We start from the raw sequence: 14616 nt of genomic DNA, 5'->3' as shown, positions 1-14616 counted from the left end.
ATTCTAAATGAGATTTCCATATTCTAATAATGCTTTTGAGTGGAGAGAGAATCAGAAGAGAAAGCAAGTTCTGACACAGCTTAATGCTGAAACCACTCCAGATGGCCAGTTAGTCATGTGCTTCTATGGACGGACAGTGATGTACAGAACAGGGCTGTGAGGCGCCTGCCCCGGAGGCTGCAGCCGGTTCACAGAGTAAAGGTGCTCACGCAGCAGGTGTCATGGAGCCAGCACTCCTACTGCAGTCACCACTGGTGCTGTCCCCAGAAACAACAGATGTGAACCATGAAGAGACTGTCTAAATGACTAGCTACTGGAAAAGGCAAAAGCCTAAAACAAAATGGGAGGTCAGCCTTGCACCGTTTTCAATTGAGCAAACGGTCTGACAATTCCTATTCTATGCCAAGACTGACCTTTCCCTGGGTAACAGGAAAGTACACACTACAGCGTTGTGGTTTTTTTCTATTTAACCTGGGTGCCGAAGCTTGGTCCTGCCTTGCCAAGCAGCAGGCAAGAGGGCTTACTTAGGTGGAGCCCGAGATGGATGCGAGTGGCCCGGAGGCCGACTGAGGTTGCACTGTTGCCTCACAGGTTTTCAAAGACAGCGTCAAGGCTGCTCTTCTGGGAAGGTTTTCCCTCTTCCAGCTTCCTGCTGAGTGCTAGGCTGGCAGCCTGCGATGAGCCCTGGGATGCCCTTGGCGGCTGGAACCCCCGGCAGGGGGCAGGACAAGCTGTCCCTCTGTTGGGATCAGGCGAGCTCTGGTCCTGAGGTACAGGCAGCACCCCTGGGCCTGAGCGGGGCTTGACTTCTCCCAGGCCACGGCATGCCACACTGCTGGCCCTACCCTCTCCCTTCCTCGCCTTACCCGAAAGCACCCTCTCTGCCTCTTCTGATTTGCTGTCTCAACTGTGATGACACACAGGCCCGCCTGAGGTGGCCGGTGCCTTCCAGGGTCCACCCCGTGTGCCTTGCCTGGAGAGACCCCCTACAGCCCCCCTGTGCAGTCGCTTCCTCCTGTGGTCTCTTGGTTCCATCCCTCCACAGCGCCACCCTGCACCACGCTGAGGAGCTGGCCCTAGAGGCGCTTTCCTAAGGGTGTAAGCAGCGCACTCACAACAGCACCAGCCGCCCTCGCTGTCAAGTCGGGGGGCGCGCCCTTGGCCGCTAGGGTAGGGCAGCTCTTACCCCCAGATGGGAGCAGAGGGGCCTCCCAGTGTTGTTTTACAGATAGAAAACAGGTCAAATCAAGATTTCTTTTCAAGAAACCACAGGCATGAAGCTCCGGAGCCTGGAGCCTTCCCACATCTGAGGCTTCACTGGGGGGCTCGGGGAGGCTGGGCCGGGCCGGGCGAGCCTCAGCACAGCCCGACCCAGCCGCGAAGCCTGCGCAATCAAAGCCGGCAATTACTCTCCCGGCCGCGCTCAGCTTCAAAGGGAGCGCAGCCAGGCCCGCCTCACATCTGGGGAGGCTCGGGCTGGCTCCTCCGCGAGTCCCCGTGCCAGCCACTGGTCTGGCGGACTCGAAGGCAGCGCGTCCCTCTTCCAACTGGAAGCCGTCATGCTCTCCTGGACCGCACTCCACTCCCACCCAGCCAACCAGGAACCCTGGTGGGCAGAGCCACTTACCAAGAGCCCAGGTGCTAAAGGTCTCAAGAGGAGCTGTTTCCGGGAAACAAACATCCCTCAGAGAAGAAAGGGAAATAGGGGACACCCTGCTCCCCAGGGTCAAATCTATAGTCTAGCAAAGAACCAGGGCTTCATCAGCCCAGTGCCCTTCCCCAGGGCTGTGCTAGGACCCCGATTTACGGAGGAGGGGGCGTGGCCCTCACAACCTGGGACCCAAGCTGGTCTAGAAATAAGCTGCGGCGCCCCTTGGCCCTGAGTAACGTCACCTGCCTGCTCAGCTGGGGAGAAACCACAGTGAATAAATCAAAGACCCCTTCTCCCTCCTCACACCCCACTTCCAAGGCGGAGGAGGGAATGTTAGAGCTCAGCCTTGTGAGAAAGGGGCAGAGATGTAGGTTGTAATTGCAGCAATTGGTGTGCAGCAGGCACCTGAGTTTTCCTCCCTGGGGGAAAACAGCCAAAAGCCTGTTATTTTAGGGTGTGAACCCACGTTGCACAACGTTACCTGTGTATGCAGGAAGTGGGGTGCAGACGGCAGAGCAGGAAGCGGGCATGACCCAGCTCGCCAGTGGACACTGAGGCATGTGGTCAGAGTAACCGGCCTGAGGTGACCCCCGGAGAGTGGCAAGGCTCGCACTGGTCCCTGGGCCCTGTCTAGTGAAGCTGGTGAGGGAAAGGGAGGAAGAACATCGGCCCTGGACGTGGGCTCTGTGCCCAGGCCTTCAGGTAACCGTCTGTAGCTCCACACATCCTTTTTGCAGATAAGGAAATTGGGGCTGTGGGAGTTTACTAACTTGCCTAGGATCAACCAGTGAGTGTCCAAAGGAGCTCTTGCGCTCTAAACGTGTGCTCTTGCTGTACTGCCTTGGAGCTAAATTATCGTTCATTCCTGCTTTCCATCCTAAAGGTCCTTCACGAGGCGATAGCATCTTTGTCCTGGAGGCGGGCAGACTGCATTTAGAAGTTCAGGCACTCCAAGATCTGCTCTATTTGTAGGCAGGATAAAGAAAGCCCAATGGAGGCGGCAAGAACTCAACCCTTGAACCGTCCTCACTGCTTCCTGGGTCTACACCAGCAGGAACCAAACCCAGACACTTTGATGTGGGGCGCAGGTGTCCTAACTGATGTCTTAATGGGCTTTGGCCCCAACCCCAATCTGGCTGTTGTGGGAATCTGAGAGATGGTGGGAGCTCTGCCTTGCAAATAAAAATTTTAAAGAATTTAAAACAGGTTTGGCGTGGCATAGTGGGTGAAGCCACCAATTGTGATGTCCACATCCCACACTGCTGTACCACTTTTGAGTCCTGGTTACTCAGTTTCCTTTTTATTTAAGATTTATTTATTTGAAAGGCAGAGTTAGAGAGGAGGAGAGAGCGAGCAAGCTTCTGTCTGCTGGTTCACTCTCCCAAATGGCCACAATGGCTGAGGCTGGGCCTGGCTGAAGCCAGGAGCTTCTTCTGGGTCTCCTATATGGGTGCAAGGGCCCAAGCGCTTGTGCCATCTTCTGCTTTTCCAAGTGCATTAGCAGGAAGCTGGTTCGGGAGGGGAGAAGCCAGGACTCGAACCAGCACCCATATGGGATTGCTGGCATCACAGATGGCGGCTTAACCCACTGTGCTACAGCAGCAGCCGCCCTATTACTCAGTTTCTTATTCAGCTTCCTGGTAATGTCTGAGAAGAGGTGGATGATGGTCAAGTATTTGGGCCCCTGCCATCTACAGGGGAGACCTGAAAGGAGCTCCTGGCTTCAGCTTGGCTGAGCCCCAGCTGTTGTGGCCACTTGAGGAGTGAACCAGTAGGTGGAAGATGGATGTGTCTGTGTTGGTCTTTCAAATTTTTAAAAAAGTCTTTTAAAAAGAACCAAATGAATTAAGTTTGCAATTTTTAAATCTTCTCCAGGAGCCAAATAGAACCTAAAGAATTCCAGGTTGGGCTCTTGGCAGTAAACCCCGCCTAGTATTTGAGAAAAGGAAGGATCACACTTGAGTTTTGTTTCCACAGACGAAACGCAAAGCTCTGATGCAGAAAACCCTGGAAGCTGGGGGAGGAGGAGGGGTCGTCAGCTCCGGCCTCAGACCCAGGCTGGGACTGGGCAAGGCCGGAGGACCTCAGGCAGCTTCCTCCCCTGTGATGAGCCAAAGGCATCTTGATCAGTTGAGGCAGACTTTGGGAATGTTGCGATGACTCTAAACAGGCCTGGACCTATTAACCAACCACCCTGGGGAAACCTCGGGTCCTCCCCCATCACCAGCCCGCCCAGGCTTTCGCGTCTTCTCTGTGAGGACACACATCTCACTGGTAGGCCGGGCCCCAACGACCGCTGCCAATCCTGGAGGAACACTGTGGAGCGCGGCTCTCCGTGAGGGCGCCTCGAAGTCCACTTTAGTTCTGGGAACTGAAGTGCTAGGGTGGACCCTCCTCATCTACCCACCTCCGAATTCTTTATCCAGCCCAAATCTCTGTGTGGGAAGTCCTCCCACACTAAAGGTGCTGACTTCACCTTCTACAAACGAGGCAACAGGATCAGTGCACATTCTTTAGTTTTCTCTAAACCAAACATATTTACCACTAGCCTGTGTGTCTGATTTGGTCTATGTGGTGTGGGGAGGCCATGATGCACGTGGGTGAAGAGCATAGGCCCTGAGGACAGAAGCCCCGAGCGCTCCATCTGTGACCACCTGAGTTATCCTGGGTGACCACTTGACCGTGAGAGCTCAGTCTCCCATGTAGGAGACCCAGGAGCAGCTCAGTCTCCTCACCAGTAAGGTGGAGATAATGAGCCACTCTACCTCATGCTGGTTGTTAAGGGGACAGAAGGAGATGGGTGGGAGGAGCTCTGCACGTGCTGGGCACTCTGAAAGGTCACGGCCACCATCAGGGACTGTGGAGGTTGAGAGACGGGGTCAAAGATGGAATGGTGACGCCAACGCCAGCCACACGGCACTGGACAATTTCCCCTAACCAGGACTGCCCCAGAACAAGAGGTGGTAACACATGCAGAGGCATCCGTCAGAACCAAGGGCAGAACACACAGCCTGTAGATACCATTTCCACTGCTCCAACCTCACAACATGCTTAGGGCAAAAAGCAAGAATTGCCCCATTTACAGAAGTTCTCGTAGAAGTTACTAACAGTGCAGGCTGCATAACAAGTAAAAAGTCTCTCATGGCAAAGACTGTCTCCCAAAACAGCATGAGCTGAGAAAAAGCAGCCCAAGAGGGCAACCAAAAGAAAAATGTAATACTCATGAACAATGCACCTAGAAACCTAGAAAACTTCAGACCAGATATGAATTTAAAACTTAAGCCTAGGGGGCGGTGCTGTGGCACAGCAGGTTAACGCCCTGGCCTGAAGAGCGGACATCCCATATGGGCACCAGTTCTAATCCTGGCTGCTCCTCTTCCAATCCAGCTCTCTGTTGTGGCCTGGGAAAGCAGTAGAGGATGGCCCAAGTTCTTGGACCCCTGCACCCACGTGGGAGACCCGGAGGAAGCTCCTGGCTTCGGATCAGCGCAGCTCTGGCCGTTGCGGCCAATTGGGGAGTGAACCATTGGATGGAAGACCTCTCTCTCTCTGCCTCTCCCCCTCTCTCTGTGTAACTCTAACTTTCAAATAAATTTTTTTTTTTTTTATTTTTGACAGGCAGAGTGGACAGTGAGAGTGAGAGAGAGAGAGAAAGGTCTTCCTTTGCCGTTAGTTCACCCTCCAATGGCCGCTGTGGCCGGCGCGCTGCACTGATCCGATGGCAGGAGCCAGGTGCTTATCCTGGTCTCCCATGGGGTGCAGGGCCCAAGCACTTGGGCCATCCTCCGCTGCACTCCCTAGCCACAGCAGAGAGCTGGCCTGGAAGAGGGGCAACCGGGACAGAATCTGCTGCCCCGACCGGGACTAGAACCCGGTGTGCTGGTGCCGCAAGGCGGAGGATTAGCCTATTGAGCCGCGGCGCCGGCCCAAATAAATCTTAAAAAACTTGAGCCAAAATGTGAGCAATATTGTTCAATTGAATGTCTTTAATTTTTCCCTCATTCTGTCAAAAGGAATGAAGTTCCTTTGCTAGGGCTCACCTAGCCCCCTCCTCTCCCCTACCCCCACCCATTACCTGGTAGCTGGTAGCAGGTAGGAAGAACACAGCTAAAAGCATGAAAAGCCTCAGGATGTCCCAGTGATGGCCAACGATTTTATGCACAACAATAGCACATTTTACCCTTCTTTATAAGTGCACTGGCTACACCTCAAATCAGACCTCATTTATTCTATTATTCCTAAGTCCACACAGCAGGCACATACTATTATGGGGAGGCGGATAATTCCAAACAATGAAGGAAGGAAGATAAGAAAATCATATAAAGTTAAAAAAAACAAAAAAAAAACCTGCACATGATTTAGGTTCATCTAGAATAGTGGCAAACCAACACATTCCTTGTTAGTGGGTGCTGTATTTATTAGAAGGTATATTTCAGTGCATGAAATAGTTCCCTTTACTGAAGATGAGATGCATCCACAAGCGTTTGCAGAACTTAAAGTGATAAACCTCCATCCATGGGGCTCATTTCCAGTTACAGATAGCTCAGTGAGAAAAGTATGCTATTAAACAAAATCTGTGCAAAATAATTTTCATTCTAGAAGCTATGCTAATGCACTGATCTGAATTTGATTTCATGGGCTTCCACGAACACTAAATATTATGCATCACTAGAGGGTTGTAACAAGTCTCATGTTTCTCACCCCTGCCTTTCTTTTTCCAATGACAATGATCAGCCTCACGAGATAAGGGTTGATTTCCCAATTTCTGCATCCTATGGCAACTTATTCACAATTCTGGTTCTTTTGATCATGAAGGAGAGAAAAGAGCATTGACGGGAAGGATACTGCAACAGAGGTTTTAAGCACTTTCACTGTATGCATGAAGCGCTCCCTGTGTCTTAACCCACGGCTGTCTGCGTCAGACCATCCTGTCTGCTAGCCCACAGCTCACTGCAGAACTGAAGGGAGCTCCTGCAGGGTTGCCGTCCAGCTCCCTTCGCAGTGATCTAGCCCCGTGACTCAGGTCAGAGCATCGCGCCCCTGACAGCCGTCTCGTGACTTTCTCTCTGGGGTGGGGTTGAAGTCTGACCCAGGCTGAGCTAACCAGAGTCCTTTCTTTGGGAGACTGATCCTGTAACAACATACACGCTTGGGAGCCCCGCACATGCAACTCAAAGCACCGAGAAAGCTGATCTGCAGAGCGGGGAAGGGAGTGATTCTCAGGGAGGAGCAAGTACAAGAGGCAGCAAGAGCCTGACGGCTGAGCCCGGCAAAGCCACCCTCCCCTAGTGCTCCCTGACCCTGCTGCGCCACCTCCCTTGCTTTCCACAAGATGCCTCTGTATCTGTAAGGTAAACTTCCCCTTTCTCCTTAAGCTAGCATGTATTGTTTTTTGCACGGTTACCCCTTGGTATCCAGGAGGGTCTGGTTCCAGGATCCTACATGGGTACCTTGGATACTCAAGTCCCTTATATAAAGTGGCACTGTATTGGCATATAACCCAACTTCCCTGACATTTTAAGCCATCTCTAGACTATAATGCCTAATAATGAGGTAAACACTATGTAAAGTTATGTACTGCTTAGGGAATCATGACAAGGGGGGCAGAGTCTGTATATATCCAGTATCGACACAGTCACAGTGGGCCCGGCTATACGGCACACAGAGACTCAAGGCCAGCAACGCTCAAACAAGTGCTGGGGAGAGACTGTGGACCGGAGAAAAGGCAGGAGGACGCACTGCTTCAGTCACGTGGATGTGGAGTACTGGCTCGTGTGTGGAAAACTCAAGTTTCACCTTCTGGAAATTGCTGGAATTTTCCACCTGAGTATTTTCAGCCTGCCACTGACTGACTCTGCAGATGTGGATGTGGAGGGCCATCTGTATTTGCTCCCACCACACGAGTGCTCCGAGGGCGCCCTGGCCAAGCATGCATCCATACAGAACGTACTCAAGTCACACTGTGTCCTTACACCATCGCCTCTATTGAGGACTGTGTGACCAAGCCTCACCTCGCCTCTCCTTTGTTTCGATGCTGGAAGCAATGCTGTGGTCAAGTGTCAGGGTCGTGTGAATTCTCTTCAAGTTTTCTGCTAATCTGACAGGTGTAGCAGGGATTTAGGGACATAAACAGCGCCAAGAATGGAGACGCCATTGCCTCGGAGGGGAAGATTCTGCGGAAGGTGCCGCGGGGAGCCTCTCCGGGCCATCAGAGTGAACTGCGATCCCAGATGAGACAAGGGACATCAGCAGTCTCTATGGGACCTAACCCACAACTGTGCTAAGACGGCAGGCCGGAGGTGCCCCTGTGGGGGGGCCCCACCCAAAGGCCAGTCCAAGCAGGGTGCAGGTGGAAGCTGTATAGCCAGGTGCTGCCACAGCTGCTCTGGGACATCTGGGTCCCCCCCCCGACCCAGCAGGCACCCACCCCCAGGCCCAGGCTCCCCTCCCCACGCCTTCTGCTCATTTAGTTAACAATTCTAGGCCAGTACTTCCTAAGTGTGTTACAAAAAGATGAAGAATGTAAAACAAGAGGCCATTTTTCAAATTTCTAGTTGCCAAAGCCTTAATTTTTACTTGAGACTTTGGACAGGCCTTTTGATTTCTCTAGCCAGCTCCAACTTCCTTTAAATTTTATTATTTTTAAGGAGCTTGCCTTTGTTTTCTAACCAAACATGCCAACCCAGAAGCAAATACCCAGAGGTATTTCTGGAACAGACATGGAGAAAGGATCGGGCAAAAGTGTCAAACTTACCAGGTCAATTATAGGAAATAAACATCTCTCTCAACAAGACCACTGAAAATATTGAGAACACACGCTGACTCTCAGACGACTCGGCTAAAGCCTTGGCTTTGGACACAGCTCGAACCACAGCCTCAGGGTGACAGCTTTGGCGCCAGGCCTGCCAAGGTCTCTGCTGCACTCTGCAACTGGCGGCTTGGTAGGGAGGCTTCCCAGGACCCAGGGGCCCCAAGTTCCCAGGCTTTAACCACCTCATCGGGCTCTTAAACACTCTCTGCTGCTGCAGCTACAAATTCTCTTTCAAGACGTAAACCCTTGCACTGCACAACCAACTACCGCACTCTGCACTGTACCTGTCAGTGACCTCCCCGCACATCCCCTGGAGCCAGGGGAATAAAGGCTGACATTCGTAGTCACTAAAAAACAAACCTTAATTCTTCATTTAGTTTTCAAAGTCTTCAAGACAAAGATAATGCCAAAGCCAAAAATATACTGTGGACTGTGTGTAACCAGAGGGTTCTACTTCCTAAAACTAGCTTGTTTCTACTTTTAAGCCAGCTCTTTGATGTTATGTAATAAAAGAAATACATTAAAATATCTAAAAATATCTTTTCAATCTATATAATTTTGAGAGGTTGGGCTTTTTGGATTTGTTTTTGTTAAAGTAAATGTTAATAACTCAAAGTTTTTTTATTAGAAAATTTAGGGTAATAATTCTCCAGTTTAAACATTTCTAATGCTGTAATTCCTTATGAATACTGATTAAGTCAGAAGAAAGTTCAGCATCTGATGATAACCGCTGACATCTGACAAACTCTTCAGCTGTTATGTATTCTAAATCAAACATGCAGCGGAACACTAGAGACTCGGAGCAATCCAATCACTGTGCTGTCAGCCCTAAGAACTCCCTCCCCCACCGGACAGCTCCAGGTCATCTGCTCCAGCAGCCTTCTCAGATCTCACTCTGATTTACATACTTCCTTCTTCCTTCCTTCCTCCCCCTGCCCCTTGTCTTGAATGGTAGAGAGACAGACAGATGGACATTGGTTCATTCCTCAAATGCTTGCTACAGCCAGGGCCAGGTCAGGCTGAAGCAAGGAGCCAGTCACTCAAGTGGCTAGCAGAGAAGCAAGTACCTGGGCCATCACCTGCTGCCTCCCAGGGTGCACATCTGTAGGAAGCTGGAACTGGAAGTAGAGCTGGGACTCAAACCTCAGCATCTGGTGTGGGACATGGGCATCCCAGGCAGTATCTTTCTTTCTTTCTTTCTTTTTTTTTTTTGACAGGCAGAGTGGACAGTGAGAGAGAGAGAGACAGAGAGAAAGGTCTTCCTTTGCCGTTGGTTCACCCTCCAATGGCCGCTGCGGCCAGCACACCGCGCTGATCCGATGGCAGGAGCCAGGTGCTTCTCCTGGTCTCCCATGGGGTGCAGGGCCCAAGGACTTGGGCCATCCTCCACTGCACTCCCTGGCCACAGCAGAGAGCTGGCCTGGAAGAGGGGCAACCGGGACAGAATCCGGCACCCCGACCGGGACTAGAACTTGGTGTGCCAGCGCCGCTAGGTGGAGGATTAGCCTATTGAGCCATGGCGCCGGCCCCCAGGCAGTATCTTAACCACTGAGCCAAATGCTTGCCCTTCTCTTTATTTTTATATAATGTACTGTAAGCAACTTATTCACAACACAAAGCATTATGTTGCCATTACCCATTAATATGTCTGTGTTGGGGCCAGCATTGTGGAATAGTGGGTAAAGTTGCTGCCTGCAATGCAGGCATCCCATATGGGTGCCAGTATGTGTCATGGCTGCTCCACTTCTGATCCAGCTCCCTGCTATAGCACCTGGGAAGGCATCGGAAAATGGTCCAAGCACTTGGGTTCTGGCCACCCATGTGGAAGACCAGGATGGAGTTCCAGGCTCCTGGCTTCAGCTTGGCTCAGCCATGGCCATTGAGGCCCACCAGGGAGTGAACCAGCACATAGATCTCTTCTCCCTCTCTCACTCTGCCTTTCAAATAAATAAATCTTCAAAACCCAGTCAAGTTGATTCACAAAAAAACAAAGAAAAAGTGACATTTCAAAGTCATCAAACAACACTGGCCTGTGCCAGTGAGCAAGAGTTTACATATATTTATATTCCTTTTCAATTTCTAGAGTGCTCAGAGAGAGGACGCCCATCTGAGCTGAGGTGGTAGACAGGCCGAGAGACGGGATGAGTAGAAATCTGATGGCAGAACAGTGCAGGCAGCGTACCCAGAGTCCAACGGCCGGCCGTTAACGTGAGCCTTATTGGGAAGTACAGAAAACCTTACGCTGTCCATGTGCGCGCGCGTGCTCGCTCTCTAACTCTGACTTTCAAAATAAATAAATCTTTAAAAAATATATACCTGTACCTTCTTAAACTGGAAGCTCCCCAGGCAGAAGCAGAGTCCGGTCAGCAAGCGCCCTCCCTGCCTACCGCAGGATTCGGCTCATCGTGCTCCTCACTAGATGTCTGCTGAGTGAATGAATACACACACGTTTGGAGTTTACAACAGCCGCCTTCCAGGTGGGCATGCAGGAGTGTGTGCTGTCTTGTTTCTGGAGGCCCTGGGCTCCCAGAATTCCCACAAATGACAGGTTGTCCAAAACCTGAAAGCTTGGATTCGGCTTCCTCAGAAGACTCACGGCTTGGGGATTGCCTCCGATCATTCCCAAGTGCTCTGAAAGCCGCCGCACAGTGTCAAGTGGGCTGCCAGTCACTGTGCTTTGTTTCAAACTGATCTCACCAGAGTGAAAGCTCTCCTGACGCCTGAATTCAGAAACACCCCTGGGAGAGGGGAACACAGCTGGGTGCGAGGAGCTGCCCAACAGGCCACCCTGTGTGCAGGGCTGCAGGAGGCCAGGGACTGCGGTGGGGTCTCCCACGAAAGGCAGGAAGGCGCTCCAAGAAACCCACTCATCTCTGAGGGAGTAACATGGTTAGAGGCCTTTCCTTCTCAATAGACGACGTCCTTACAGCTCACAGAAATGAGACTGTTCTAGGATCTGAACTACATACACGCTGGTCTGAACTTACAAGACGTAATTAATCGTTTTCTTTAAGGACACAAGGATAGCATTCAGTTTCGCCGTGCACATAAGAGGACTCAACCTACTCAAAAAAAAAATAAAAAACTCTCCCTGGGGGAGTCGCTTCACCACATGGACACGGGTTTCAAATCACTCTTTGTAGATCTGGTTCACATCACATGTTTTATCTGCCCTCCACTGTTTCCACAGGCTGTGGTCTGGAAAACTAAGAGCCAGTAAGGTCCAGGGATCACATCAGCGGGCAATCAAGCCCAAAGCAGAGGAGAGGTGGTCATGCTGGGGGTGGGGGTGGGTGTGTGTAGGAGAGGACAGAGCAACCGGACTGTGTACAAGTCTTTTGCCACGTTATATACATGCTTATGGTTACAAAGAATCACTCAGATGCTACAGTGATTCCAGATCAGGAAGTAAAGGAACACCGGGAGGCAGTGTAGACCAGAGGCTGCCAGCTGTAAGCCTCTTGCTCACAACCTGCGCCAGCTGCACAGCTGACCTGGGGCCACCCTGAGGGCCGGGGGGCCTCACTCCTCATCTACACCTGCTGCAACGCTCTGCCCCTCTCGTCTCTCCTCCGTCACTGCCTCTGTTTCGGAACACAGTGCCCTTCCGTGGGCTAGGGATAACAATGGTTGCTGCTTCCCAGGGTCACTTCCTCACAGGAGCCTTTCCTGACCACCCAGCCTAGAGCAGAACCCCCAAGGGTGCCCCACTGTGAGACTCTCCTCCTGTTTATTTTCATCAACCACCCTCACAGCAACGCCATGAGCGCGAGTAAGGACCCCCCTGGCTCCATGCAACACCGCCTTTCCGGATCTCACAGCTCTGCCTGGTGTTTACTAGGCATGCGGTAAAGCTGCTCAGTTTCTAAGGAAGGGATGAGGGAACAGCAGGCAAACTATCACTGCTCACTGGCTGAAGTCTGTGCGTGCCGACCGTGAGCTCCCCTCTGCCCCCTAACTCTTGTCAAATGACTGCCAGTTCTGCTCTCCATAGGAGGACAGTGGCTGCGCGGCTGGTCCGGGACTGGGAGGTAGGCCCCCAGAGGCTCTCGTGACATGACGCCTCACGCAGAGGCTGGCACCTGATGAGAAGTTGTGTGTGTGTGTGTGTGTGTGTGTGTTTCAGGGCAGTGGAGGTGGTCGTTTTGTTTTTCTTGCACAGATTAGCGGGAAAGCACAAGGACAGCCATGACTTCCTATTATAGGTTGAGTTGAGTAGCCCTTATCTGAAATGCCGGGACCAGAAATGTTTCAGATTTCACAGTTGTTCAGAGTATGGAATAAACGCATAGACTTTACCAGCTGAGCATCCCTAATCTGAAAATCTAAAATGCTCTGAAAATCCAAAACTTTTTGGAGTACCATGTGAATGCTTTTAAAAAGTTTTGGATTTCCAAGGATTTTAGATTTTCAGATTAGAGAGACTCAACCTGTATTTTAGAAGAGGAGTGTGGAGGATATATTTTAGGACAAAAATAATGGCATCTTTTACATCCAGAATACTATGTACATTTTTAACAAGATTTACTTATTATTTATTTGAAAGTCAGAGAGGCAGAGAAAGACAGGTCACCCATCTACTGGTTCACTCCGCAGATGGCTGCAACTGCCAGGGTTGGGCCAGACCAAAGCCAGAAGCTTCCTCTGGGTCTCACACATGAATGGCCCCACTGCAGGAAACACAAGTGCAGCCGGGACATGAACTGGAGCCCATATGGGATGCCGGCATCCCAGGTGGCAGCTTTACCCACTGCACGGCAATGCCAGCCCCTAGAATACTGCGTAATATTAATCACGAAGGACACTAAACTCTTGAGGTGCAAAAATACACTTTTGCCTGATTTTTAGTAGCAGTGGTTAGCTTCAAAGATTCTGGTGCAAAGACATGGGACAGTACCGAGTGTCAGCCCCTAGCGTGCTGTGCGTCTGAGGCTTTCTGCGGAGAGGCAGGATGTGCAAAGGGCTGGTGGCAGTTCTAAGCAATCGGGCATTCATTCTTTCAGAAACAAAACAAACCATGCACAGTATGTGCAGCAAGTGCACCCCACCATGCTTGCATCTGTGTTGCCGCCGGCTCCCAGGGCAGGGGCTGTGACTAGGGCATCTTTGCACTCCTGATGGCAGAGCCGGGAGGCTGCTCAGAGGAGCCCCTCAGTAAACAGTCCTTGTAGTACAGAACCCACCAGGATGGGATCCTAAAAAACCCAGGGAATTGAATAAAGATCAAAAAAGCTTCACGGGGAGAGGGTGACTGACTCAGGTCTCAGCAGGAGGAGGAAGGAACAATTTTGAGCTCCAACTGTGTGCCAGAAGCTGCCATTGCTCCCATTTCACAGATAAGGAAAGTTGAAACAATTTTCTGCCAAAACAGATCGCCCAGGCATGTAGCTGATTTAAAAATCACATCAACTTAGTACCAATGGGAAGCTGCTTGGAATGTCGGCATCAAATGTGCTAAACATTTAGAGTGGTGGTCATCTGGTTTAGTCGCAAACCAGACAGTCCACCTGTAATGCTCTCCTCTAAGAACACTGTGCAGCTCCATCCATTCCTCAACAGAGAAGTGGCTTCCCAAGCACAGGGAAGTCTGTGCCCTCCAGTGATCTAAGGAACTGGGAGTGCCCTAGAGGAGAGGCAGACAGCAAGCGTGAGCTGAGAGAAGCAGATCCTTACTAAGTGACCTGTTCCCTTATCCTCAGGCCATGCGCAAGACTGACTTTAAACAGGGAAGTGAAACAATCAATCTGTTTTAGAGAATCCCCTGGGAGCAACAAGGAAGATGGACTGCCTGAACATCAGTCTGGAGGCAGGAAGTGGCCCAAGGGATTGGGGCAGGTGCAAAGTGTGAGCACCTGGACTGGGGTGGTGGGTGAATGAGCACCACAGCAAGGACAGGGCAGCCCCGAAGGTAGAGATTGGTGACGTGGCAGTTTGACCGGATGAGGACTGGAGGGGCCTTAACTTACAAAGCCACATTCTCTCGGCTGGTGGTCATGCAGATAAAACAATTAGAAGGCGGTGAAATAAATACAACTCATTAAATACCAGAAAGAGATGCAACAATGGGGACCAATAAAAAACTTGCTGGAAAGAAGAAACACAGTTAATCAAACACGTGTCTGTGCTATCGTCTCAAGCAACAACATCAACAATA

General features: G+C 51.1%; 1 protein-coding gene across 4 annotated transcripts in view; it reads right to left on the bottom strand.

The window, feature by feature from the left end:
- LEF1 (lymphoid enhancer binding factor 1) overlaps positions 1-14616 on the bottom strand; it is a 137520-nt gene that overhangs the window by 1502 nt on the left and 121402 nt on the right. The gene's annotated exons all lie outside the window — the stretch shown is intronic.

Source organism: Lepus europaeus, chromosome 8 (assembly GCF_033115175.1).
Source record: "Lepus europaeus isolate LE1 chromosome 8, mLepTim1.pri, whole genome shotgun sequence".
In the NCBI taxonomy this organism is placed as follows: Eukaryota; Metazoa; Chordata; class Mammalia; order Lagomorpha; family Leporidae; genus Lepus; species Lepus europaeus.
This window is presented reverse-complemented; position numbering and strand designations above follow the sequence as displayed.